Source organism: Capricornis sumatraensis, chromosome 18, assembly GCF_032405125.1.
Source record: "Capricornis sumatraensis isolate serow.1 chromosome 18, serow.2, whole genome shotgun sequence".
Taxonomy (NCBI): Eukaryota; Metazoa; Chordata; class Mammalia; order Artiodactyla; family Bovidae; genus Capricornis; species Capricornis sumatraensis.
The window spans coordinates 26,365,578-26,391,998 of record NC_091086.1 but is presented as its reverse complement, the minus strand read 5'-3'; the positions used below and the strand labels follow the sequence as shown (position 1 = coordinate 26,391,998).

Sequence of the window (26,421 nt, the reverse complement as noted above, 5' to 3'; positions counted from 1 at the left end):
CTATAAAAGAAATAAATCTAGCTTTCTGGCTTTCCATAGGCATTTCCTCAGTTGTTTTTAATATAAGATTTTTATTTGTGATCAGAATAGCTTCTACAAACTCACTCAACGTAGGTTTAAAATAGAAGAAATTATTTCTTGCCTACTTAGTTTGCTACTGGAAGAAGAATTAAATATGACAATTCAAGTAAGTAGGTAATAAAGCCTGTTAAATCTCATTATATGGCCACCAGAAGTACAAGCTTCAGATATGCATTTGAAAGGGAATCCAAACCTTTGATTATAGATGTCCCCAGCAGCCTAGTGATGCTACAGACAGTTCAAGATGGAAATCAAAGCACATTTCTCAGGATCTAATAATATTTTTAAAAACTTTAAAACACAATAACTTAAGAAGGAGTTAGGAAATACATTCAGAAAAACAGAAAACAGAGTAGTCTGATCCAGTTATTTTTTGGTTTCTATAATTACTGTTAGGTGGATTCTAAAAGTAGTTCCTCCTATTTCCTTCCTTGGTTGTTCCACCTGAAGTTTTAATTCCTTTCATTTAAAATGTTACAGAAAAGGATACTCTGAGGATCTGACCATATAACCCCAGGGCCACCATTTGTTGTACCTATAATAATTTAACAGAACACATGTACCTTGACTTTGTCAGAAAATTTGGTATACGTAATAATTAAAATGATACCAAATTTCTGAAAAATGGGCTGAGGGCCTCAATTACATTAGAAGTTGTACAAAACAGGAGTACCTGCTTACATTCAAAGAGATCCTAATTTAATGGAAAGGACTACACTATGCTCAGAAAAAGACACCAGAAGACCTACAGAGTGAGATTATCAGGCGCAGAAAAAATACAACGAGAATGGTGTGCATGAGTGAAGAGAGAATGCTGAGTGCAGTACAGCTTGGACGGAGGGAATCAAAAATTAATGGAAAGGAAGTTAACACAAAAGATCACTCCGAATGAAGAATTAAAACATGAAAATCCAATAAGGAATTAGCAAGCAAGTCTTGTTCAAAACTAAAAACAAATGAAGTTAGTAGATATAAAACCTATTCAGGCTTGTAGATATAAAAAGTTCATATAACAGGATAAAGTGAAGGGAAAAAAAAAACCCAATAAGTAGTAAACTGACATGACAAAAAGAAAAAAAAAAAATTGCCACTCTCTAAAGACTTGTTTCATTCAACAAACTCATATGGGCATATTTGTGCTAGGTACTCTATCGAGTGCCTAGGATATTACAATATTTAAAGATAATCGATAAAATGCAAAGCAACTGACAGGACTAAGTGTAGCCCAGGTACCCAGAGGAGAGCCTGGAAACTGGAAATATTTAAAAGGCTGGCTCTAAGGAGACAAAAGTGTTTCTCAGTGATCAAATAAAGGTATTGATAGGACTGAGAATGCTATGGGATCTATATTGGGACATTCATTGAGTTCAGAGGATTCTAGGTTCTAGTGTTTGCTTTCAGTGACCTTTACTTAAGAGGAGTGAAATATTTACAAGTTATTCTTCTCATATTTGGCCTGTAATGTGGATGCTCAGACACTGGGCACTTTGTAGATAATCACAACTAAGCTAAAATAGAAGATATAATACTATTCTATTCAAAAAAACTCATTGAGAATCATGGTTAAACATGGACTAAGATAGAACAAAGGCATTTGGCAAATCTCCCATTACTTGGTGCATGTTAAAAGATTCCACTGTAGAAACAGAATTGGCTACCTCTATACAGGTGCCATATTCTGTCATTACTTACTCAATTTCCTGACATGTACAATTACCCTCCTGAATGCCCCCCCCAACGTTATATGACATGCATGTTCCTTTTTGAAAATAGGATTAATTTTGTTTTGAGAATTATTTGCCACCTCCTTGAAATAGCTTGCAAGATCCTGCAGTGTTACAAAATCATGCTTGAAAATAACTGCCTTAGGAAGCACAAATTGTAAAGTTTTGACGATAACCAGGTGGAGGAGGTTTGGATAAATAGGCAATTCTCTATAATAATGCAGAAGGTCAGGGGAACTCTTCCAACAGGAGGACTACAGAGCTTGCTTTTTCCTTTTTTTTTTTTTTTTCAAACAAAATCTTTTCAAAAGTAGCTGCCAGAAACTTTTCTGAAAAACACAGTACTGTGACAACCAAATAAGGCCTTAGATTTTAACGAGTGGAAATTTGAAAGTGGGGCAAAATGTTTTGATAAAAGCACCCATGCCTAGAACAGCAGATTGCATCTCAACTTAATACAAACTTTCCTTGATACTTTTCTGTGGATTTTCAAAATCTGTTTTTTCAGGTTTTTTGGAATCCTTGAAAACATTTGTTTAATTAATAATTCATAAGCAGCAACACAAATAAGAAATAAGATTTGTACAGGTTATGGGACAAAGACTTAAAAGTGTGCCCTTGCCTAGGTAAAAACAAACAAGGCTGGATTTCTTACAATTCAAAGGGAGCAATGGCACAGCTAATTCAAAAGAATGGATAAATTAAAATGAGTTATACTCAGCTACGGAATGCATTGTATACTTCCCCCAACCATGTTTTAGTTAAGTAAATAGTGCATTAAAATGAGACTGCTTTTCATGTTTTCATATTGTCTAAAGGATGTGGTCCGTGGAAATTATCTGATAGTGGGAGAGATTATGTTGTTCAACTGTTAAAAACATATGTATGGAACTCAAAGCATGTTTTGAACCCCAGATATGATATTTACTAGCTGTGTACTTCACTTGTCCAGGGTTTAGTTTCTCCTGTGTGAAACAAAATAAGAATAATAGCTATTGCATAAGAATACTGCAAAGATTTGATGCGTTAATACCCATGATACAAAGTATATGAAGAGAGCCTGGTACAAAGTAAATACCCAGTAAATGAAACCTGTCACTCAATGATACAAGGAACTTACAGATATTTACACTTAGTAGATAGCAACTTTGTGCCAGGGCCTTTCATTTGATTCTTGTAATAACTCTTAGGGTTTTATGTCATTAACACTATTTAACCAAAGAGAGCATAAGGAGGAAAAATAACTTACCCAAAGTCATTGGTTCAAACAATGCACAACAGAGTTTTGTCTATGAAGTGCCAGGGTCTCTTATTTTAATTCTATATCAAATCACCCCAAAAGGAAAGCAAATTCAGTGTTTAAAATTGATGATGGAAAATAGGAATCTGAGTGCCCTGAGCTCCTGGTTTAATTAACACTAAATTCTTTCCTTGGCTTTACTCAGGACATGCACGGTGACAACCTGAAACATGCCAAGTCATGAAATTCTTACAAAGGCATGTTATTCAAGTGAGGGCAGATCGAGGTGGAATTCCTCAGTGTTTCTTCATCTATGTGCCTGTGTACCTTCGATAGTAAGGTGTTTTCATTTGAATTTCAAATGAAATGGTAGTTTTCTAATTTACAAAATAATATATTCTAAAATTATTTTATATTTTCATTTAAATATATATAATTTATATTTTCTATTTTTCTTGTGATTATTTTTATTTAGAATTTATTCGTATGATAAAATTATGTTATCCTTGTGAACATTGTATAACAAGGCTTTCAAATCATCATTATCGTTGAACATCTATTAGGTACTGGGCTGGTTAGTAGAGATTAAATACAGGAAAGTATCTATTTGAAAATAGAAGATATATACAAACCTTGCAATAGAGAAAATAAATGATAAGTGTCAAACTAGTAATAAAAACAATCGGTGCCTCAAAGATTTAAAGGAGTAACTAAAATATATTTAGACCAATGGTACCATAACTCAAAAAAGGAGCAGGACTTAAATTAGGCCTTGAAAGAAAGTGCATGTGGAAGAAGAATAACACGATATTTTTGGGAGTGAGTAGTCTAGGGGAGGTGAGAGATGTTGGATTTTTAGACTCCTGTGGAAAAGTGAGTAAAAGTTATCTATTTTGGATGTAGCTAAATAATATATAGAGAGATTTAAATAAGATAAATTTGGTGGCATTATGTATTATAATTTGGAGAAGGGTGATTCTGAAGGCTGTTTATCTTCACAGTTCTGTTTCGATATAAATTTGTGTAGAAATAGAAAAAGAGGCTGATCACATAAGAATTAGAAGGCTTTACTGCTTAAAGCAAATTGTAGTATATAGTGGAACTATATGTAACTTTGTTCTGTATTTTCCAAGTCTCCTGTACATGTGTTATCATACTTTTGTAATTTAAAAAAGAAAGAGAAAAAATAATCATAATCAATTATATAGTTCATCAAATTAAGTGTAGTTCACCTACATTAATCATCAAAAGGCTGTTAATGTAAAAAAAGGCATCTAGGGCTTATTGAACCAAAGAAAATATAATTGCTTGATTTATATTAGAGCTACATTTTGCACAGACAATGTCTTTTTTCAAGCTCAATTCATTTTAATAGAAAGATTACATGGGCTTTGTTTCTAGATTAAATCTAGTCAATGGACTTACACCCCACCCCCAGATTAAAGCTAAATGTTAGGGATGTATCTATTGACAGAGTAAACTAACATTTAATTTGAAAGAAAAGTTACCTTTTTATAGGCACAACTTATACCAGCCACATTTATACAGCATGTTCATTTTATTTCTGAGAAAAAAAAATAATAAACCTGCAATACAGTTTAGGTAAGATTCCTCCTTTTCTCTTGATACAGTCACCTAAAAAAGCTTCCACTACTAGAAAAGAATTCTTCTTGATTACTCTGCTAAAATGAAACACTAGAATGTTCAAAGTATTAGCCAAACTTCAATAAAGAAAATAGGTTCTGATGGCCACTAAAATTTAAGCACAGTATCTGATATTTCTGGGTCTTCTTTCAATGGGAAGAATAGCTAGCCATTTTTGCCTTTAACTTGCAGACCAAAAAATCCCCTATTCTACTCTATCTATAGTGGATTATCCCCTAGCATACTGAATGAGCAATTCTCTGCTGCTGCTGCTGCTGCTAAGTCACTTCAGTCGTGCCCGACTCTGTGCGACCCCATAGACGGCAGCCCACTAGGCTCCTCTGTCCCTGGGATTCTCCAGGCAAGAATACCGGAGTGGGTTGCCATTTTCTTCTCCAATGCATGAAAGTGAGAAATGAAAGTGAAGTTGCTCAGTCGTGCCTGACTCTTAGCGACCCCATGGACTGCAGCCTACCAGGCTCCTCCATCCATGGGATTTTCCAGGCAAGAGTACTGGAGTGGGGTGCCATTGCCTTCTTGGGAGCAATTCTCTAGATTTTGCAAAACCAAATGCCCTAAGTGCAAGCACTTTGCATCACTACTTAATTTGGTCATTGTCATCACTCTAATGAGGCAGGCACTACTGCCTTCATTTTAAAGTTGAGAAAACTGAGGCACCAAAATTTAAAAACTTCCTTAAGGTCATACACACCCAGTAGATAATAGAGTTGGGATTTTAAAGCAGATAGTTCAAAAACAGGGCCCATGCATTGTAATCACTGGAATAGACTGTGTTTTTAAAAAATGTCAAGTAAATTAATAAGATATTCTTAGCAAAATGAGTTCACACAATTTGATATGGGGAAAACTAATATGTACAAAATATTTGTTACAAGCTTTTGAAGTGAAAGTATATCCAAGTTTTTACAGTAAATGTATCCCCAATCAATGCCCATTAGTAATGGTATTTTGAGGCTCTGACAGGTATTTCTTCATAACCAAAGATCTCCAAACTCGCCAAAATTATCCATTGTATTATAAACAAGAGACTTTCCAGAGCACAAATGAACTTGGGTAGACCTTCAGAGCCTTTTGCTGTTTTTGTCCACATAAAGACATGTTAGTGAACAAAATTCAACATATTTCCCGAGCTCACAAGAATAGAATACAGTAGTGATCTAGTCAAATCTCAACACCAAGGAATAAATTTCCTCATCTCATTTTTCAGTCTCTGTATCCATCCCCCACTGGCCCCAGGAAAGGAGTTTTAAAGTCTTTCTCTAATTAGCATAATATAACTAGAAAGCCACCCTCTGACCCTGACACATAACATCTGTTTCAGTCCTTCTGCTTTTTGGATATGGTTTTTAGGAGACAAAATTTATTTCATGGAAAGTCCATGACACAGAGGTTTATAAGTGTAGCTGGAGACTTGTTTTTTTTTTTAAGTTTAACATATTTAGACAATGATCCCTCATAACTAAGTTGTTTTCAGAGATGATACTTTTTATACCTTGGAAGAAGGTATAAAAGGCTTCTTACCTTCTGAAACTTAGTCATTCCTGTGGGATGCTTTACAAAAGATATCACAGAAACTGGAGTTTTGGTCCCAGTTTTGTAATTAGCCAACTAAGTCACCTTGGCATAGTCGTAAGGAATCTGCCTGCCAATGCAGACCTGGGTTCGATCCCTGGGTTGGTTGGGAAGATCCCCTGGAGTAGGCAATGGCAACCCATTCCAGTGTCCTTGCCTGGAAAATCCCATGGGCAGAGAATCCTGGCAGGCTCCAGTCCATGGGGTCATAAGAGCTGGACCTGACTGAGCACACAGGTAGGTCACCTTGAACAAGTTCTTTCACTTTCACAGGAACTTAGCTCTCTAGTTAAGAGTCTTGTAATTTGACTAGGGTTTTAGAATGCTAAATAAAGAAAATTAGATGTTCTCTTCAACAGCAAGCTTTAGTTGCCACTGAATAAAAACTGTTATCAAGTGCATCCTGAGGCACTATGGCCTCTTGCATTTGCATGGAGTGATGGGTATGTGCCACAGACGGTGCTTTTAAAGGAGAAATGGAAAAGATAAATTTAATATTTAAGATATTAAAGATGGAATATAAGAGTGTGCTGCACTAACCAGGTGTCTTACTAATGCTTTTATGGCCCCGAAACTTAAGAAAATTCCTTCCCTAACTAGGTTAAAAAATTTGTTCTGACATCTGAGTCACAGCTTGGGAGACAGAGTAGGAAAGCAATGGCTGTTAATTTAATATTTGGAATCAAAGCATTGTTTTAAGATAGTGAAACTACAGAGATAGATATATTCACTGTTACATAACGCTGGATTTTCCAAAACTTCAGGGCTTATCGCAACTTTGGGGCAATAAGAGAAACGTGTGCACTCACATTTCACAAAGACTAGTTTTGGCCAATTTTAATGAGTGTTGCGTGGGGATAAAAAGCATTTTGTGATAAATATATATGTGTGTGTGTGGCTGAGTTGAATATAATTAAATAGGTTTCGAGGCTTCCGTACAATAAGATCTTTAATACGTCTTTTAATATGCTTTAATTATGCTAATGTGATATGCTTTTACATAGTTTTTAATATACTAATGTGATTTATTAAAGCAGGCTTGCTTGGCTCTGAAGCTATTGCATCTTCCAGCATGTGGGTATTTCCAGAAACACTTAGCTGGACTTACTACAAACATCTTCTTGAGCAAGGCTGATAGATAATATGAAGCTTCCCTGGCTTCTGTTATGCTACTTTCTTTTCCCACTGAACTGCGGTCAAACAGAATGCTTTCAGGTGCTGCCCTAGTGGTGAAGGTGGCTTATTCGCTAAATCGTGTCCAACTCTTGCAACCCAATGGACTATATCCCTACAGGCTCCTCTGTCCATGGGATTTCCCAGGCAAGAATACTGGAATGGGTTACCGTTTCCTTCTCCAGGGGATTTTCCCAACCCAGGGACTGAACCTGCATCTATCTGCATTGTAGGTGGTGTCCTGTATTTCAGGCAGATTCTTTACTGCTGAGTCACCAGGGAAGCCTGCTGCCCTGGTACAATCTTCTATTAGACTGAAGGTAATTGTTATGCTCCTGCCCTGATATTATACCCACCCTTCTCCTTAATTGGTGTATTTCCCCTTGTAAAAGGCACACTTTAGCAGAAGCTATGAGATAGCTATCAAATATCTTCAGAGGCTATGAGAGGCTATGAGCTAGCTGGATTGTGAGTCTAAATGACAACCCTATAAAGAGTGTGGTTGAAAGGCCATCCACAGGCTAATGAGTTAGAGAAGCGTGGCTCTATATGGGACTGTCAATGAGAGGATGTGCAAAGGCAACTGAAAGCTACATGATTATTTTTCAAGCTTTAGTATATCGAAGAATCACCTGGAGACCATGCCAAATACAGATACTGATTCAGGAGGCCTGGGGTGTGGAGCTTGAGATTTTGGATTTCCAAAGTTCCAAGGTGCCGTCAATGCCAGTTCATGGATCACTCCATAAGTATCCAGCCACAAAAATAAGTAGAGATACTTGGCAATTTAAGTCTAGCAAATAAGGGCAATTAACTTGCACTTAGGTGGTGCTATTTTAAATTTACATTTAGCTATTTGTGTAGGGCTTAAATTTGTTGTTGATACTTTCATAAATAATGAATTGTAAGTAACTTTTACAAACTTTTTTTCAAATGAGCATATACATTCAAAAAGATTGAATTCTAAAAGCAAATATTGCTATATTAGATCCACATTTTAAGATGAAGAAAAAAAAGACTTGATAGAAGTTGAAAAAACAGATTATTTAACAAGTGTGGTAGAATTCTTTGCCTGTTTCTGTATTATTTATTGAACTTTAAAGAGTTATTTAAGACCAATAGACTCTTTCCAGGATATGATTTAATTAATCTGAAAGCATTTAATTGAACAAATGCTGTAACTAGGTTCTACATGTATGATGAGGATACTGATCTTTGTATATCTGGGGACACAAGACTCACTCTTTGCTGTGTTCAGAGAGAAACGGAATATTTCCTGCCATATCAGTAAACAAAGATGTCACAGTCATCAACAACTGCAGCCATCACAAGGGTGAACTGGTGAGCACTGAGGGACCTCAGGAGGGAAAGAATATCTGCCATCTACCAGCCATCTGACTGCGGCCACTCCCTAATGTGCTTGCCTGTGTGATTGCTCAGTTGTGTTTGATTCTTTATGACTCCTTGGAATCCAGCCCACCAGGCTCCTAAAAATGTCCATGAGATTTTTCAGGCAAGAATACTGGAGTGGGTTGCCATTTCCTCCTTCAGAGGGTCTCCCCAACACAGGAATCCGACCCATATCTCCTGCATTGCAGGTAGATTCTTTACCTCCTGAGCCATCCACTGAGGGAACCACTTCCTATGGTGATCCCTGAAGAAGGAAGCTCAGTCAGTCAGTTCAGTTGCTCAGTCATGTCTGACTCTTTGCGACCCCATGGACAGCAGCATGCCAAGCTTCCCTGCTCATCACCATCTCATCCTCTGTCACCCCCTTCCTCACCTGCCCTCAGTCTTTCCCAGGATCAGGGTCTTTTCCAATGAGTCAGTTCTTTGCATCAGGTGGCCAAGGTACAGACTTTCAACTTCAGTATCTGTCCTTCAGATGAATATTCAGGACTGATTTCCATTAGGATTGACTGGTTTGATATCCTTGCTGTCCAAGTGACTCTCAAGAGTCTTCTTCAACAGCACAGTTCAAAAGCATCAGTTGTTTGGCGTACAGCTTAGGAAAGCTGTATGGTCCAACTCTCACATCTACACATGACTACTGGAAAAACCATACCTTTGACTAGACAGACCTCTGTTGGTAATGTCTCTGTTTTTTAATATGCTCTTTAGGTTTGTCATTGCTTTTCTTTCAAAGAGCAAGCATCTTTTAACTTCATGGCTGCAGTCACCATCTGCAGTGATTTTGGAGGCCCCCCCCCAAATAAAGTCTGTCACTATTTCCATTGTTTCCCCATCTATTCTCCATGAAGTGATGGCACTGGATGCCATGATCTTCATTTTTCATATGTTGAGTTTTAAGCCAGCTTTTTCGCTTTATTAAGAGGCTCTTTAGCTCCTTTATGTTTTCTGCCATAAGGGTGGTGTCATCTGCATATCTCAGGTTATTGATATTTCTCCCAGCAATCTTAAGTCCAGTTTGTGCTTCATCCAGTTGGGCATTTTTCATGATGTACTCTGCATAAAAGTTAGATGAGCAAGGTGACAATATACAGCTTTGACGTACTCCTCTCCCAGTTGGTATCCCCATCTCTTCAAGAATTTTCCACAGGTTGTTGTGATCCACATAGTCAAAGGCTTTAGTGTAGTCAATGAAGCAGAAGTAGATGTTTTTCTGGAATTCTCTTGCTTTTTCTATGATCTAACAGATGTTGGCAATTTGATCTCTGGTTCCTCTGCTTTTTCTAAAACCAGCTTGAACTTGGATGTTCTCGATACATGTACTATTAAAACCTAACTTGGAAAATTTTGAGCATTGCTTTGGCCTTGCCTTTCTTTGGGATTGGAATGAAAACTGACCTTTTCCAGTCCTATGGCCACTGCTGAGTTTTCCAAAGCTCAGGATGTGAAAACAAGATATTGGCCCCCCACAGGTGATGTATCAAAGGAATGGTTTCAGTGAGCCCAGACTGTTGCATCTTCCCATACAAAAATAAGCACTAAATTCCCTAACTTGGGTTATCTGGTTTTCTTTAATTAACCATATTCTTTTGAGTTCAGACTACCTGAACTTTGTTGTAAAACTTCTGTATAACCTGGTTCCTCCTCTCACCTCCTTGGAATAGTTCTCTCAGGGTCACTTGAGATGCTGTCTCCTGGGTTTGAAGTCCTAGACATTCCCACCAAATAAAACATAAATAACTCTCAACTTTTATGAAGTGAATTTTTTTTTTTTTAGGTCAACAAGAGTTAGCAGGGATTTCTCAGTGTCATTTTCTGTATATGGAGCATTGTCAAGAACACTCGTCATCAAGAGTCACTACCATGCTATTGACCTATTATCTAAAGAATTATCATTGAAGTTATTCTGACTTTGAAGTGCTCAAATGATTGCTTAATTATATTCACAAAATCTGCTTTTTTTCCAAAATAATTATTTCTCGGCCCTAATGAAGTATTACATGACTATAAAAGCCTACAGTCTAGCTAATCTAATAACCACCATTTATGTTATGAAATTATACAAGCACTACATAAAGCCAACTAGTAATTACTTAACCCATTACAAAGGAAAAATAATGAATGACAAAGAAATACTCTTTTGAACCCATGGTGAATACACTTCAGTTAAGCAGCAGTTGCCTTGAAAGCCTTACATTTGTTGATTGAAAGAAATGCACAACCTAAAAACTGAGAATTATGTATTATTTGGCAGACAAACTGAGGACTTAAGCCTGGGAGACAGCCTCTCAGATGGCTCTGACGGACTACTCCAAAGAGACAAGGGAGGAGCCAGGATATATGAGTTTTTGAAAAACAAAAGCAAACACAAAAAATTCAGGTAGTTGGAACAGCAAAAGATTATGGTTAATTAAAGAAAAATCAGACATCTCAATTAAATGAATTTAGCACTTTTCTATGTATGGGAAGATGCAAGAGTCTCGGCTCATTGAAATCATTCCTCTGACATGAACTTTAACTAACTAGGGCCAGTACCCTGTTTTCTCCATCTAAACCCCCACAGGGTGCACCATGGGATGGCTGTGGTGCCTGATGGTCTGATGGCCACAGCATCCTTTGTTTTATTGATACGGCAGGCAACATTTTTCTTTTACATACTTTAAATGCCTAGAGTATGGTAAGTGCTCAGCAGACATTTGTTAGAGGTAGGAAAAATGATGTGTGTGCAGTTTGTTTTACTATTTTTTGTGTGCTTTTAAACATTTAACTGGCTAAAAGGACAGTGTGCCCAAATCAATTTACACTTATCCACAAGGTAAAGGTTTGAAAAGTTTTAGAAATCCTATTGCTAGGCATACTTTTAAGTTTACAAATATGTTATTATAAACTGTGCTGTGCTGTACGTAGTCTCTCAGTCGTGTCTGACTCTGCGTGATCCCATGGACTGTAGCCCACCAGGCTCCTCTGTCCATGGGGATTCTCCAGGCAAGAATATTGGAGTGGGTTGCCACACTCTCCTCCAGGGGATCTTCCCAACCCAGGGATCGAACCCAGGTCTCCCGCATTGCAGGTGGATTCTTTACTACCTGAGCCACCAGGGAAGCCCGTATTATAAATTATACAGGTCATATATAATCTATTTGTAAAATTTTAAAAGGTCACCCAGAAATCAAAATACTTTTAAACCACCACCCCCAAATTAATGGCCCCTCACAAGTAGCCCTATTATCAGCTGTGTTTGTTTCTAGACCTCTGCTGTTCATTACAGTAGTCACTAGCCAAATGTGGCTATTCAGTTCTTGAAACGTAAGTAATGCAACTGAGAAGCTGAATTTTTATTTATATTTCTTTACATTTGAATAGCTATCTACATTTAAATAGCTTTCTGTGGCTAGTGGCTACTATACTGTGCAGCAAAATTCTAGACCTTTATGTGATTCATTAATAATTATGTGCCTATAGAAACATATATTGGGTTTCCCTGGTAGCTCAGTGGTAAAGAATCTGCGTGCAATGCAGGAGACCCAGGTTTCATCCCTGGGTCTGGAAGATCCCCTGGAGGAGGGCATGGCAACCCACTCTAGTACTCTTGCCTAGAGAATCCCATGGACACAGGAGCCTGACAGGCTGCAGTCCTTGGGGTTGCACAGAGTCAGAGATGACTGAAGCGACTAAGCAGCAGCAGCAGAAACATATAGGACTGTTTTCTGAGGATTTTTGAAAGCACAGTCTCAGTGACTACTCTGATTATCCAACAACTTGCTTTTTTCATTCAAAAAAGATCTCCTTTGTGATTTTTAGCTGATGCACAGTATTCCGTAGTATGGCTGTTTCTCAGTTCAACTAGCCATTTCCCTACTGATGGGCATTCAGGTGTCCAGTTGCTCACTCTGACACATAAAAACAACCTTGCAAACTCCTTATTGGGCACACATTCCAAGACACTTTAAAAAATAACAGACACAAGGAAGTAGCCTTGTTAAATGACAAGAGATAAGCATTTTTCATTTTAATAGAATCTGCCAAATTGTTCTTCAAAGTGGCTGATTCAATTTACATTCCCTCCAACAGGGTTTCAATTCCCAGCACCTTGTCCTCAAACAGCCTGATGCTACCATCAATTTCCCCACACTAGCTACCAAAGCCTTTTTCCCCCCTCAAGAATATCTTCTTGAGAAAAAAATTAAGAAGGCGTCTCTGGCTACCATTAAAATGAACAGAAGTGGGAAGATATATTTCACTTTGCCTCCAAGTCAATGCTCAATTTTAGCTTTTTAACAATTTTAGTTGACCAAGCATTTCCCAGGAGTGTCTCTAATATGACAATATCTACACATTATAGAAAGTTTTATTCCAAAGGAAAAAGCATCGACTTTCTATTTTAGTAATGTTCTGGCACTACTCAGTAAAATATATTTTAAATTGCTTTCCCTATAATAGAGATAGATTGTACAGAGCATTTATCTTTCTTGCTTAGCTCTTCTTTAATATATCAGTGTAGAATTTTTCAGTGCCTGGCTGGAACTCTATTACTGTTTTGTGGGACTGTTTCCTTGGGCAAAATTAATGGTCTAGATAAGGATTGAATTTGTAAACTCACTGGATCCTAGTCTGGTAGTCTGGGTTGCTCCAGCGTTTTTAGATAAATAATTGTTTGTGGCTATAAAGAAAGCTGAGTGCTGAAGAACTGATTCTTTTGAACTGTGGTGTTGGAGAAGACTCTTGAGAGTCCCTTGGACTGCAAGGAGATCCAACCAGTCCATCCTAAAGGAGATCAGTCCTGGGTGTTCATTGGAAGGACTGATGTTAAAGCTGAAACTGCAATACTTTGGCCACTTGATGTGAGGAGCTGACTCACTTGAAAAGACCCTGATGCTGGGAAAGATTGAGGGCAGAAGGAGAAAGGGATGACAGAGGATGAGATTGTTGGATGGCATCACCGACTCAATGGACATGGGTTTGGGTGGACTCCTGGAGTTAGTGATGGACAAGGAGGCCTGGCGTGCTGTGGTTCATGGGGTCGCAAAGAGTCAGACATGACTGTATGACTGAACTGAACTGAACTGTGTGTGTCTGAAAGAGCACGTGACCAGGAGTCTCATGCTGACTCTTTAACTACGGGCTCTAGGGCCTGAGGCAAGCCCTGCACGCTCTAGGTCTCAGTGTCCTTATCTAAAACTGATCATGATGGAATAGACGACTGTAGAACTCCCCTTGGTAAAATCCACTGTTCCTTAGAAGACATCTCTCAATAATATAAATACCAGCTATAAAGATCTGGGTAGTAGTTGAACTAAGAGAAAGAAGCCATCAGGAATAGTTTTATGTAGAAACAGTTCACACTCATTAATATGTGAAGTCACACACATATGCTCTACATGAGCATACACTGTTTATGCATTTCTACTTGCTGGGATGTTGAACCCAATGCCATTCTACCCATCCTTCAATAACCTGCTTGGGGAAGATTTAGGAATCACAGAGAGAGGCAGAGGTACTAAAAACTTGAAGAAGTGTTTAGAGCCTTACAGTCAAAGATGGAACAGACAAGGGTTTCCAAAAATTAGAGACTGGTAACTCTCGTGCTAATTCCTGGCAAATTCTTGAATAAATTATTTAAGCAATTAGTCATGAACCTTCTGTGATGCACATAGTGACATACCACAGTCAAATTATTATTTAGAATTCTTATTCTTAAAGAATTGGACAGCTATTCCCAAAAGCTGTCGATTAATAGAGTCGACATCATCCCTTGGAGCAGTCACTGCCGTTTATGCAGAGTTATAAGCATTTTAAGATACAAACTTGATCTGATAAGATATTTATTGTCTGACTCTTACACACAGCTGGAAGGACAGCTAAAATGGTAGGTTAGTAGTTTCCCAAGGGCTTCCCTGGTGGCTCAGAGTTAAAGAATCCACCTGGCAATGAAGGAGATGCAGGTTCGATACCTGGGTTGGGAGGATCTCCTGGAGAAGCAAATTGCAGCCCACTCCAGTATTCTTGCCTGGGAAATCCCATGGACAGAGGAGCCTGGTGGGCTGCAGTCCAGCGGATCACAGAGATTCAGATATGACTGAGCGACTAAACAACAACAATAGTAGTTTCCCAAACCAGATAGATCTGTACAGTTTTCCAGGTGAGATATTAAAACAGGATTCAGAACCCACACCTACAAGTACATGTACAGGAGGGCAGAGGTCCAGGAAACTTTGCCTAGTGATTCTGACGATCAGTCAAACTTGAAAACCACCTTCCTAGATGATAAAATCAAATTAAGAATAAATATTTTCAGAGATGTACTTTTTTGAAAAAGGAAAAGGAAAAGGAAATCTTTGCAGAGTGGGAGAGCAGAGCAAACAAAACAACATACAGATCCATTTGGATAAACATAAAATCTTGTTAGCTCAAGTGAAAATGTCAACTGCAATTTGCATTTTTGGCTACTGGTTGACTGAAAACATCTCACAGAATCAAGAGAAATCAGAATGTTATAAAAGCTTCATTTAAAGAAGATTCTGTAGGTGACAGTGGTCAGGGCTATAGCACATGGGTTTGCAAGTTGTGCCTTGCACAGCCCTAGAGGGGACAGTTACAAGTTCATCGCTAACTGGTAAAAACCTAGTATGCTATGATTATACCAGGAAGTTGCCATCAATCTTGGGGGGATTATTTAAACTAATGTTTACCTTTTAAATGATATATCATAAATTTATATAAAATACAAAAATCATAAGTGTCTAGTTTGATTTTTTAATGTGTCTTACATATGTCATCAACACCCAGATTAAAATACAGAAAATGCTATTCTCAGTCAATACTCCCCCCAGAGGTAACCACTATTTTGACCTCTCCCAGTATGAATTTGTTTTGCCTGTTCTTGAACTTCATATAAGTAGAAACCAACAGCATATACCATTTTGCATCTGTATTCTTTCATTCAACATAATGACTATGAGACTATTCTTGCTGTTGTGTGTAACAATATTTTTTTCTTTTTCATTTCTCTGAAGTATTCCAGTTTGGCTATATTGCACTTTATCCGTTTTACTATCAATGGACATTTACACTGTATCTAGTTTCAGTTCAGTTCAGTTCAGTCACTCAGTTGTGTCCGACTCTTTGCAACCCAATAAATTGCAGCACACCAGGCCTCCCGGACCATCACCAAGTCCCAGAGTTCACTCAAACTCATGTCCCTTGTGTCGGTGATGCCATCCAACAATCTCATCCTCTGTTGTCCCCTTCTCCTCCTGCCCCCAATCCCTCCCAGCATCAGTCTTTTCCAATGAGTCAACTCTTTGCATCAGGTGGCCAAAGTACTGGAGTTTCAGCTTTAGCATCATTCCTTCCAAAGAACACCCAGGACTGATCTCCTTCAGAATGGACTGGTTGGATCTCCTTGCAGTCCAAGGGACCCTCAAGAGTCCTCTCCAACACCACAGTTCAAACGCATCAATTCTTCGGCGCTCAGCCTTCTTCAGAGTCCAACTCTCACATCCATACATGACCACAGGAAAAATAATAGCCGTGACTAGACAGAACTTAGTTGGCAAAGTAATGTCTCTGCTTTTGAATATACTATCTAGGTTGGTCATAACTCTTCTTCCAAGGAGTAAACGTCTTTTAATTTCATGGCTGCAGTCACCATCTGCAGTGATTGGAGCCCCCCAAAATAAAGTCTGACACTGTTTTCACTGTTTCCCCATCTATTTCCCATGAAGTGATGGGACCAGATGCCATGATCTTTGTTTTCTGAATGTTGAGCTTTAAGCCAACTTTTTCACTCTTATCTTTCACTTTCATCAAGAGGCTTTTTAGTTCCTCTTCACTTTCTGCCATAAGGGTGCTGTCATCTGCATATCTGAGGTTATTGATATTTCTCCCGGCAATCTTGATTCCAGCTTGTGTTTCTTCCAGTCCAGCGTTTCTCATGATGTACTGTGCATAGAACTTAAATAAGCAGGGTGACAATATACAGCCTTGACGTACTCCTTTTCCTATTTGGAACCAGTCTGTTGTTCCATGTCCAGTTCTAACTGTTGCTTCCTGACCTGCATACAGATTTCTCAAGAGGCAGGTTAGGTGGTCTGGTATTCCTATCTCTTTCAGAATTTTCCAGAGTTTATTGTGATCCACACAGCCAAAGGCTTTGGCATAGTCAATAAAGCAGATGTTTTTCTGGAACTTTCTTGCTTTTTCCATGATCCAGCAGAGGTTGGCAATTTGATCTCTGGTTCCTCTGCCTTTTCTAAAACCAGTTTGTACATCTGGAAGTTCACGGTTCACGTATTGCTGAAGCCTGGCTTGGAGAATTTTGAGCATTACTTTACTAGCTTGTGAGATGAGTGCAATTGTGCAGTAGTTTGAGCATTCTTTGGCATTGCCTTTCTTTGGGATTGGAATGAAAACTGACCTTTTCCAGTCCTGTGGCCACTGCTGAGTTTTCCAAATTTGCTGGCATATTGAGTGCAGCACTTTCACAGCAGCATCTTTCAGGATTTGAAACAGCTCCACTGGAATTCCATCACCTCCACTAGCTTTCTTCATAGTGATGCTTTCTAAGGCCCACTTGACTTCACATTCCAGGATGTCTGGCTCTAGGTGAGTGATCACACCATCATGATTATCTTGGTTGTGAAGATCTTTTTAGGGCCATTATAAATAAAGCTGGTATAAACATTCTTGCTCATCTATTTTATCAGACATTAGCGCTCATTTTGTTGGAGAGATGCCCAGTCGGGGACAATGTAGCATAGGTGCATGCATGTTTACTTTTGGTAGATACTACAGAACAGTTCTCCAAAGTGGTCTTTTCAGCTCTGACCAGCAGTGTGTGAGTCCTAATGCTCTATATTCTTGTCCACATTAGATATTTCCAGTAATTTCAATTTTAGCCATTCTGGTAAAAGTGTAGTAGTATCATATTGAGGTTTTAATTACATTTCACTAGTGAGCAGTGGTGACAGTTATTTTTCATAGGGGTTTTGGCAATTAAATTGTAAATATTTAGCAACTAGTTTTCTGTGAAAAATTATACATATAGAGTTATTAAAAAACTTCTCCATATAAAGTTTGTATTATAAAAAGTGCACAGAAGTCTTTAAATCATTAATTCCATCAAGCCATTTGACTCTCACAGAATGCATGTATTGATGTTAGTTAAGCTCTTGTATATGTAATCAAACCAAGGTTGTGGCTGCAGAAGAAATGTATTAATAGTTCCTACATGACTGTTGGTTGATATTTTGGTTTATATTAACAAGACAAAAGTGAAGTAACAAAAATGTATGTTCAGAATTCCACTCATTTGTCAATGACTAGGGCAATTTCTTTGCTGTATCAGATATCACTTTAAACATTCTAGAGGAATGTTTGCTTAATTTTTTATATGTTCTTTACAATGTAATATCTACAGACACTCAACTTTAACCTGCCTTGTTAACATTTTCTCCAGTACTCTTTAAGTAGGAGTTCTCTTTAAGTACGCTTTAAGTCTCTTTAAACAAGAGATGAAACATCTGTAATTTGTACCATTTACTTATTTCCATGATATAAATACCTTCAGTGCAGCCAATTTCAAGCTACCAACATGTCATCACTGAACATGGAGTTGGGAAGAAAAGCTTCTTTACAGTGGCTCATGACTCTATAGTGTTTCTATCATATACAACAGCCAAGTAGATAATAACAACATGTAGTAAAATATTAGAAAGTGATGAGTTTTGAACATATCTTTGCAGAACATTTGGTCCTGTTCAAAACATTAACAAGACATTTGTTCCACAGCAAAAGGTCTTGGATATTTGATTCTGTTCAAAACATTCATAAGAAATTTCATCCATAAAACATCTGGTCCATAAGATAAGTGGTCCACACAAGAAGTCCTTGATATTGGCAGAAGCATCTTATCCTGTCTCAGAAGTCAATACAACATTAGATTCCATGCCAAAAAGTCCCTGATATTTGGTCCTGTCCAAAACCACTTGGCATGGACCAAGTACACTCACAGACACTTTGGATAGCTGTAGCATCCTCTCCACCGAAGTGCTGTAACTTATGCATCCACTTAAGAAATAGTGAATTACAAGCAATTTTATTCTAGTGATCCTTGAGAATTTTGTGACAGTGTATTTAGAGACACGTGGTATTAAAATCAGGGATAAAAGACAGTGAAACTTAAACCCAATTTATGAGATAGAATGTGATGACCCAACAACCCCTTTTCCCTCTGTGGGTTAATATTTGCCACCTTTACTTCATGCAAGGCTTCTGATACTTTGGGACTTTCACTACTCATTTTTTTTCCTTCCTTCACCAATTGTCCTTTGATTCATGGCCGCTTCCAAACTATGTGCCCCTAGATGATAGTACAAATGAGCTAATGCATTACACCATCCAAAGCAATATGATTCATGTTAGCCAGGAGCTTTTGGAAAAAAATATGTCCAAACCTCTTGGAGAAACTATAACGTGAACCTCACACACCAGGATAGAACTCATTCTCCTGTCTCTCAATCTAGAGAACCATGGTTCTCAGCCTTAGTGGCATATGAGGATCGCCTAGAGTTTTTTTTTTTTTTAATTTCAATGTATAGGTCATGCCCTAAACTGAATATGTAAGTATCTCTGGGAGTGGGACCCAGTATCAGCAATTTGTTAAAGCTCCTCAGGTGACTCCAATGTACAGCCAAGTTTGAGAGTAACCCCAGGCTGAGGAACTAAAGAGCCTCTTGATAAAGGTGAAAGAGGAGAATGAAAAAGTTGGCTTAAAACAACAATCAAAAAACCAAGATCATGGTATCCAGTCCCATCACTTCATGGCAAAGAGATGGGGAAGAAATGGAAACAGTGACAGACTTTATTTTCTTGGACTTCAAAATCACTGCAGACAGTGACTTCAGCCATGAAATTAAAACATGCTTTCTCCTTGGAAGAAAAACAATGACAAAGCTAGGCAGTGTATTAAAAAGCAGAGACATCACATTGCCAACAAAGGTCCATATAATCAAGGCTATGGTTTTTCTAGTAGTCATGTATGGATGTGAGAGTTGGACCATGAAGAAGGCTGAGTGCCGAAGAATTGATGCTTTTGAACTATGGTGCTCAAGAAGACCCTTGAGAGTCCCTCGGATAGCAGGGAGATCAAACTACTCAATCCTAAAGGAAATAAACCCTGAATATTCATTGGCAGGACTGATGCTGAGGCTCCAATACTTTTGCCACCTGATGAGAAGAGCCAACTCATTGGAAAAGACACTGATACTGGGAAAGATTGTGGGCATAAGGAGAAGGGGGTGACAGAGGATGAGATGGTTGGATGGCATCAGTGACTCAGTGGACATGAGTTTGAGAAAATTGTGGAAGATGGTGAGGGATAGGGAAGGCTGGCATGCTGTAGTTTGTGGGGTTGCAAAGAGTCTGACATGACTACGCAACTGAACAACAACAGCAGGGCTGAGAAATACTGGTATTAATATAAAACAGCACCTGCATGTATAAATTAGGCCATTTCTTCTAATCCATGCTAAGTTAAAGTAAACCTCTGCTTTCTACCTCTGTGAAGAAGTACTGTCTGTTAATCAAAGATATGTTGGCACATCCTTTTTACCCCTGGCTATGTAATCTTAGCCCTCTTCCCATGTCTTTTCTCTCTTAAGTCTTCTTTGGTTAGACTCTTACACCTATCTTCAATTCATTTGTACTCTTCTAAAGATTCATGTCATATGAAAGGGAATACATCAGTTTCTGACTACATTGGAGCAGGATGCAAGTCATATATATTTATTTACAAAGCATAATTTGATATGTGGCTGCATTTAATTGACGCTGGAACAATTTTAAAAGGGACATTCTATGAGTCAAAAAATGCCAGGCAACTTGCTGGAGTTCACAAATTGCTGACCCAGGATTTGAACAGAACTTATCTATAGGAGAGATAAGTGACAGAAAATCAAGGAAGAATTTCTTCCTTTAACCCACAACTGTCCAGGTGAACAAAGAAGTACATTTCCGTGATTCCAAGAAACAACTTCCAAAAAAAGAAAAAAAAAAAGAAGACTGTTCTTTTTAACATTTATAGCTGTAAATCAAAGTGAAAGCCAAATGAGATTCTAAATGGACAAAAGGAGACTCAAAATCTCCTCAGTTCTTTTTGACTGAAAGAATAAAATAAACAGTAAATAGTAAAATCTTTCAGGCCCATACAAAGCTATAATGAAGGGCATAGCATGGAACAGGTTGAAATATACAACTGAAAAATCTGTAGGTAGTACACCAGGGGTCACCTTTTTTATTTGTTAAGCTAATTAACTTTAATGTTTCAATACATTATGTTTTTAGTACCATGTTAATGTCTGAAACTAAGCCCACTTTAAAACAGATGGAACTTTTTGGAAAGTTTTTTGAACTACAAAGACATTCTGGTCTCAAACACCAGTATAATATTACAGTTTGCAATACTATGTACAAATAAATTAGTTTCCAACTTAATTCTATTAATTAATTTTTGGCTGTGCTGTGTCTTCTTTGCTAAGCACAGGCTTTTTCTAGTTGCCTGGAGTGGGGGCTGCTTTCTAATTGTGCTGAGTAGGCTCCTCATTGGGGTGGCTTCTCTTGTTGGGGAGTATAGGCTCTAGGGCTTCTGCAATTACAGCACTCAGGCTCAGCCGTTGTGGCACACGGGCTTAGTTGCTCTGCGGCATGTGGAATCTTCCTGGACCAGGGATCAAACCTGTGTCCCCGGCATTGGAAGATGAAGCCAGGGAAATTCCCTGGTGGTTGTTTCAAGAGCCATGCTTCAGCTGAAATAGTCCTGAGAAGCCATGAAGGAAAAGATGCCAACATAACTAAACTTTACATGGGTTTTCTTTTTTAAATTTTGATATGGACCTTCCTATGAAGCTTTTCTTAATTAAATAATTATCATAATTATCATGTACTTGACAAAGGCTAGTGACATGTTTTTGCAGTTTCTGAAGAGTTGACTCATTGGAAAAGACTCTGATGCTGGGAGGGATTGGGGGCAGGAGGAGAAGGGGATGACCGAGGATGTGATGGCTGGATGGCATCACTGACTCGATGGATGTGAGTCTGAGTGAACTCCGGGAGTTGGTGATGGACAGGGAGGCCTGGGGGGCTGCGATTCATGGGGTCGCAAAGAGTTGGACACGACTGAGCGACTGAACTGAACTGAACTGAACTCTAACATTCTGCTCTGAAAACAAAGTGGTTTACTTGTGATGCAACTCCTGCATTTGTTGCCAGTGACAACGGTTGTTTTCTTGATTAGGTTTCATGTGGTTGGTCAGGTTATATCATGAGAATTGTATTAAGAAGAGTTATGGGTTTATTGAGTGCCAGCTCTATGCAGTGAGAATGCCAGGGTGCAGGGGTGGGAACCAGCAGTGTTTCTTTTGGCAAGAGGTCAGAAATGCAGATTTCCTGGGCACTCCACATGAGCTGTGCGACATCAGCTGGTTTCCCTCTCCCCTACCCTAGAATCTCTTTTCTAGCCTCTAGAAAAGTGCCCACCTGGGTTTAGAGAGCATCATCTATCAATTCCGCAGCACTCCACATTTCTGTGGCTTCAAGAAACCCTGAACGGCAATCGCCCTCTTCTCCCAGGGTGTGTCACTGAGAACGATCGAAATCAACTGAACTTTTCAACAGATTCCGGACTGGGATTCTGAAAGATAAGGTGGCTAATGAATTATAATAAATTCAGACTACAGTCCAATCACTTCCAGCTCTTCTCCTCCCACTGTGGGTTAACAAGTGTTTCCAAAGCCACAGGGGATTGAGAACTCTAAAGCAGCTAATTAACAGTGCTGATCCCCATCACATAAAGCACGTGGGTTCCAGGCAACGGTAAAACCTCAGCTTCCCCTGGCTAGCAGAATGATGATGGAGCCCTTGGGTTGTATTTGGACATTCTGCTCCCTGCCTGTGGCAGAAAATAATCTTCTCCGTAGAGACTTTAGGCCAGGATGGTACTCTGGGGTGGGGCAGGAAACTGCATTGCTGTGACTATGAAAAGGTAAATGAAAATGTCCTCATGTTGAGACTCTGACTCACAGCTGGCCTGTTAATGGACAAAGCAGGCCTGAGGCATTCTCTTGACACACTGTCTAATCAAATGAAATATAGGATTGGTGAGATGTTGAGTTTCATAGCTTTGGATCAATTATCTTCCAAAACTTGGGTAACAGAGGTTCCAATACCCTTTTTCAAGTTTTTCTCTTTTCTATCTATTTAAAGGTTTCATCAAGAGACATCGAGGGCCAGTCCAATACTGCTCACATGCAAATAAAGAAATACCAAAACACTTGACCATTTTCCGAAGACCTTGGACACGTCGAGATGAACCTGTTTTATTTCACACAGATGAATCTCATAAGTTAGGTGCTTTACTAATAAAATTGTCTGTCACATGGACAAATAAAAGCCTTATCTCTCCCCTCCAGCCTATAATGCATCCTCCATAATGTTATCAAAAATGTCTTTCTGAGACATGTCATTTCCTTACTTGAATAAGCTTGATTTTTTCGCCCTGTTTTATGGTAGATAATCTATACATTTCTTATGCTCCTTATACCCAGGTTCTTACTATCAGACTAACATCTTTGAAACTTCATCTTTGGTTACCAGTAAGGGTATTATATACTCCAATACTATAGTAACAGAAATTCAGTACCCAACATGCCATGTCCTTTCAAGTCTGTTACTCAACCCACATACTCACACACTGAAATCTTTGTTCCTTTTCAACGTGTGGCTTAAGTGCTACTTGCTTTGGGAATCCACCGTTTTCCTACCAGAGAGTTGACTCATGCCTCTTTCACTTTTATTCAGTCCTCTATTACTCATATCACAAGGATAAGGTCTGGGGTTTACTTTTTTACAACAAATATTTGTTTTGTCCTTAGGATATACCAGGAGGGTAAAAAATGACTTGTTAAAATTAGGTCCTTGAAGTAGATCATATCTGCAGGTTCTTTTAATTCTCTAATTCATTTTATATGATATATTTTTAATGAGAAGGGCTTGAAGTGATTACTAGGAAATATGTCAGTTAGTGGCTGATATTACTATTTAGTGACATTTGAAATTACAATCACGATTTTTATTTACTCCTTGTATATTTATGTTTCTCTTTTATACAGAGATTCTCACTTAAAAAGCTATGGAAGCTCTTCAGACTGACACATAAAGTCTGGATCTCTAAGCAACTAAAATTTGGTGTGATGGTAAAAATGTTAGAGATTCATCTTAAAAATGCATATCTAAAAGCCAAAAGTTAGAAATGATGCTAATATATCAAATAACCTAATTAAGGTATCAAATTATCTGCAAATTACTAAACAATAAGCTGAATTGAGTATAAAAGAGTACGATAAAGCACAATATTTGCTTAAATAGTAAGCTACACACACAAAATACCCAATATTCTAAGCAATTGAAAAATGGGCAAATATATTCTAGCATGGTATATTTGTAAGATGGAGATTATGGAGGAATTCAAAATGGTGGCTTTGAAGAATGTTTAATGATCTTATAAAAATGTTCATGGTACAAATAAAGGATGTGCCTTGAAAGATCTAATCAAAGATCATTTTCAAGGGGGTTAGTGGTTTCTTTGGAGAAAGCTCCTTGTAGAATGGAAGGCACTGGGCACTGGGAGCTTAGTCCAATAACAAACCTCAGCTCTCAGATAGGAGAACCATTTGGAAGGGAACATGGCGCCTGCTACCCAAATGTATTCCCAGGGACAAATCTTTGGACCTTGGGGAGAGCAGAGAGCTGGAAGGTAAAAGATATTGCATGTGATTCTGTGCAATATCAGGAATGAAGGGAGCAAACTTAATGTCAGTGGAGCAGCTGTAGAGGCACAGCCTTGTGGTGTCCACCTGATTCCCTGGGGAGCAGCCAGACCTACTGAGCCTTGGGGATGAAGAGAACTGCCCAGACTGGTAGGGGAGAGGTGATTCCAACAAAGTGGGATTTGTTCTTTTGAGACACCTTAGGGATGCTCTGAAATAATAAGATGGGTTGCATAAAGAACTACTTTAGCAAATGTGTGGAAAGCTAATGAAGTTAAAAATTTTATAGCTAACATAACCTCATTCATAGCCATAGGCTGGTAAGATCTGGAAACATTTAAGGTAAAGATTCCTTTAAAAAAAAATAAAGTATTATATAGGTATTGGAGAAAAAGATTTAGAGGGTTCATTTGTCATAAGCACATTATAAGTAATGGTGTGGGTTGTATAAAAAGAAATAAAGTGAAATTAAAAAAGCAACAAAACAAAAAATTCAAAATAAACTTTGGCTTTCACAGTCAAAAGTCTCTCACAAGGAGACAATCACTTCACTGTTCTCCCAGCTTGGTTAGGGTTTGCCTGAAGTAGATAACCACAGTTTTCATTGGAACAGGGATGTTGGTGATTCTAGAAATATTTCATGAGAGGATAGATTCCAAAACCAGAATGGCAAGCCTAAAAAAGATGCTTAGGGCATGCCAGTTGTTCCCCAAAGTGAAAACAATTTCAAGGAAAAAAAATTAGCAGAAATTTCTTACTCAGAATTGAGAATGAAAGGTGGGCAGTACAGAGAGGCAGACAAACAGATCCTTATCAAGACAGGTTTCTAAATGACCGGAGCTGCCTCGTGACACATCAGGCTGCCTTGAAAGCCAATACGTGTTAGATCATTCTACATTCCCAGGAAGAGCTATCAGGTCTGTGATCAGGGCAGTCTCTGTGCTGGACCAATGATTAGGCTAAAGGATGACTATGTTCCTTCCAGTTCTAAGATTCAAAATTCTCTGGGTTTTGTCGGCTGAAAACAGCATTACTTGGAATTATTGTAATTTTCTAATCTTCCCTGAAGTCATACAGTTTATTTAATTAGTCATTATCTTTTAAGCTTTATAAGATATAAATCTATTCCTGATGGGAGTATCACATGAGTGGATAGAAGCAATATTTTAATCTAAGGTAAAGTTGAAATCCTTGATTTAGTTCTGTAAATATTCTGTAGTCCAGAATTTGTAGCCAGTGGCTGCATCTTGTCCTGCTCATACAGGATTCTGAAATACAGTAGTTTGAGGTCAGTACCCTTATAGAAGTAGCAACAGATCCAGATAACATTTCACAGAGAATCAGAGTTATGTTGCTCTGAGCTTAGAGTATACGGAGCTGTAGCTCCAACATGATTTTGTGCTTTATGAGCTAACGTAATTATTCCATCCAGTATGACCACTGGAAATTAAAAAGCAGGAAGAGTTCTTTATATATATATTTTTTCAGTCGATGGGAGTGCCATTGTAGGGGGGGGGGGGTGGTTGAGAGGGAGGAACTGACTCATTTCTGTCTCCTTGAAGCCAGAGCTCTGATGAGGCACACTGGACCTCATGGCATCTTCATGCCAACTAGACAGGTACGAGGTCTCTATTCTGTAGATGAGAAAGCTGAAGCTTACAAGCAACCATAGTTTAGTCAAATGAACAGCCCAAATTAAAACACAGGTCTCCTGAATCAACATTTGTCCTCTTTC

General features: G+C 38.4%; 1 protein-coding gene across 1 annotated transcript in view; it reads right to left on the bottom strand.

Annotated features, from left to right (window-relative positions):
* PDE4D (phosphodiesterase 4D) overlaps window positions 1-26,421 on the bottom strand; it is a 972,033-nt gene that overhangs the window by 802,893 nt on the left and 142,719 nt on the right. The window lies entirely within an intron of this gene.